Source organism: Lasioglossum baleicum, chromosome 2, assembly GCF_051020765.1.
Source record: "Lasioglossum baleicum chromosome 2, iyLasBale1, whole genome shotgun sequence".
NCBI lineage: Eukaryota > Metazoa > Arthropoda > Insecta > Hymenoptera > Halictidae > Lasioglossum > Lasioglossum baleicum.
The window spans coordinates 14,847,650-14,851,083 of NC_134930.1; the positions used below are offsets into that span (position 1 = coordinate 14,847,650).

The window sequence follows — 3,434 nt, forward strand, 5'->3', positions numbered from 1 at the left end:
GACTGGAGAGCACGCCGGTGGGAGGGGCGGGTGAATGAGAATGGGGATGAGGAAGGTATTGGCATAAGTGGCGTAGCGATTCGCGCTGAATCCGTAATGAGAACAAACCGAAATCTCGAAACTCTGATAATAAGGAATGCCGGAGTAGAACGGTCGGCATGCGCGAAAACAAACCGCTAGTAATGATCGAAGTTTGTCGCGAGGCCACTCGAGGTAATGGGCGGGTGGTTAGGCGAGCGCGTGGTCAAACGCAACCCACTGCTCCCCCGCCGGATTACATCGGGATCTGGAATGGCATGGGACGCGGACGATTCCTTCAAAGTTGCTCGCGTGAAAACGGAATATCATTTCGGTTTCTCGATTGTTTCCCTCGTAACTTTCCCATCTCCTTTTATCGACTAATCCACCCGACTGCCCCATAATTTTACCGCCTCGTGGCGAACGATATCGAAGACGACACGAATCGACGAGAGAAACAATTACTGAAGGGTAGGGGAATCACAAACGAGGGCTAATTACAAATATGAATACGATGCAACCTCCATACTCGTATAAACCCCTTGCTCTGTTATTTATTTAACAACTACAACCATTCAAACTTCTTTTATCGTTCATATTTTTGCAAGAATTGATATATATTCTATGCTTGTAATTCTTTGAAAATTTATAATTTTTTCGGAAGTCGATCTTCGCAAAGATAACACCCTCACGAATTAAAAAATTTCGCAGAAGTCCGCATATACCTGAAGTTTCCTAAAATCTGGGAAAATATAACACTTTTTCGGACTCGATTAGAATAAATTCGTCGAATAAAAATAAATTTCGGAAATTTGTTGAATAAAGATAAGCGGTGCGAAAATGTCGATAAAAAATCAGAAATGTTTCCACAAAATCAAAACGCACCGCGATGCGCACGTAAAATTGCAGAGCGCTGGATTTTGCTTGTAATTAACATAAATCCAGCTGGAAGAACGTAATATAACGGACAAGTATATTCGAAAATTATTCGCGGAGTACTCCATCGAGCAGAGTACAGGAATTAGGCGGGTAGAAAGGAAGCGTCTGTTAACACGGCAAATAGGAGAGAGAGATTAAAGTTCGCGCAAAAATATTTAAACTACGATGCGCTGTTCCGAAATAATATTCTATTTACTGGCAAGTGAAAATTTCATATTTTACATTTTGCTGGTTCCGGGAGAAGCGTGGTGTTTGGCAAACGACCTCATTAATTGGTAAAATGCGGAATTATGAACTGTCTCCGTGTCCTTGTTTGTCATGAATGTTAACGCAATGAAAAATATGGAATTGAATAGTTCTTTCTCTGTAAAATGTACTTCATAAAATTCTAAACACTGAATTTTTATTTAATTCAACTTTATAATTATATTTGGAATACCCCTAATCCTATAATGTTGAAAATATGATGCGTGTAACATTATTAAGAGGTTGTTTACCAGTTATGTGTATTGTTTACAATTTCTTCACTGCACTGTTCGACATTTTGAGACAAGAATTAATGATTGTCTCTTCTATTAGCATAGGAGGCAGACCTGACTGCTCCTGCAATGCATCAAACTGTCAAAAACGAGTCATTCTTCTTATTGTACTTTCATGCCATTCGTCAATAGTATATCCGCTGAATTATCGTAATTGAAGATATTAGGCGATGCGCGCATAGATACCGCATTGACAACGATAAAAATTCTCGGTTTTTGTAATTAGTAGTTTCGCCGCATATCGGTAAAATACAATATGCAAAAATAAATACCCGCGATAATATTGCAAGCAGATAACCGAAGTCTTATAAGAAGGAAAGACCCGCCAATAAATGAACACACCAGCAAGCACTCCGCGACCGAACGAACTACTGCCAGGATCAATTGTTAGAAGTCAAACGTGAAACATGAGTCTTCGAGGTAACCCGACCTTCATTCTGCTGGCTGCTGCCATTTTCATAACGGTAGGAATTACACACACGATGTGTTGTCGATTGCTTCAAAATTATAGCCGATTGGTTAGAAAGTCGACTCGCATATTTTTGGTTTCATTCGAGCATATAGTAACGGGGTTGTTAAATTCTCCCGATGTTTTAATATTTTGTACTTTACCTGTTCACTTTTATTGTAATTACAAAGTCCAGGTGTCACAGTACTTTAAAATTACAGATCTTAATCGTTTCGGATTAAAGTTTGTCGAAAACAATTAAATTTTTTTGTCGAAAATTTCATTTTACTAAATTACCGAATTAAAAAGATATGCGAACAGATTTTGTAGCCAAATCAATATTTTTCAGACGGGACGAAGTATTTGTGCAGTGAGAAGATTATTAAAGAGTGTGTTATACGGTGACTCGCAACGGTAAGCGAGTACTTTCGTTTTAGTAAATATTGTACAACATAAGATAAAGATGTCTAACAATTCTTCGTGTAAAATTGGGTAAAAAAGACGAAAGAAACTGTTTACTACGAAGCCTTATTTTTTAAGGAAACAAATTGGAATTTAATTTTCTCGCTGCAAAAACATATATTCGATGACCACAAATTACAGTAGCGCTCGATTAAATTTACCACATTATCAAAATGTTTAGCCATTTTCTTTTCTAATATATACCCAAAGATATAAATGTGTTGAATAATTCCTCGTGGGTGTATATTTACAATCTTAATAATCGCGAATGAAAAATATTCGAATTCATCATCTTGACGGACCCCGTAAACTTGCTGTTAACTGAAATCTGCTCGGTTGAATGTTCACGAGACAACCCGACTCTGCTCCCACAATTCGTTCGTCAGTGCCTTGAGCTTTGTAATGCAAAGGTTGGCAGACAAAGACAGAGAATGAATAGAATGTAAAGAACTCCGTACTAATAAATGTAACCGAGCACTACTGTATTTCTTTTGACTGTCGCTCACTAACCTAACGTTGTTGTTAAATGCAACGCGATTAAGCAGATGTCTAGCGTGACAGCCGCGGATACCACTACACAGAGTTCCGCTGTCGATCTGGGTCCGCTCCTCGGATCTGTGAGTCCGCTACTCGCAAGTGTACGTATATTCATGAAATTCGATAATCGAATCCCCTCTAAGAAGGGAAAGAAACGACATCTACCATATTTACTTTGACGTACTTGCAGGTACTCACCGCAATCTTACCGTTAATTATCAGTTTGCTTAATGGAACCACTACAACATTGAATGCTGCTTTACGAACCGTAATTCACATACTTGAAATCGTTAACCAATCAGGCATACTTAGCAATTTGTAAAAGAAATGAAATACAATGTGACCGGCATAAAGTATGGCATGTGATATGGATGGATGGGTGACATAGAGAAAAAAAACTGTAAACCGCGAAACCAATTTCTTGGCGCGCGGTCGAAATAAAATAAATACTACTACTACTGCAATGTGACCAATGACTCGTGCCATTTTAT

The 3,434-nt window shown here is 38.5% G+C and overlaps 1 long non-coding RNA gene across 1 annotated transcript; it reads left to right on the forward strand.

The window, feature by feature from the left end:
• Window positions 1-1,799: 1,799 nt before the first annotated feature.
• Window positions 1,800-3,434, forward strand: LOC143218808 (uncharacterized). The gene is made up of 3 exons (XR_013011167.1): window positions 1,800-1,960; window positions 2,952-3,044; window positions 3,134-3,434. It is a non-coding gene; the product is annotated as an uncharacterized LOC143218808 (long non-coding RNA).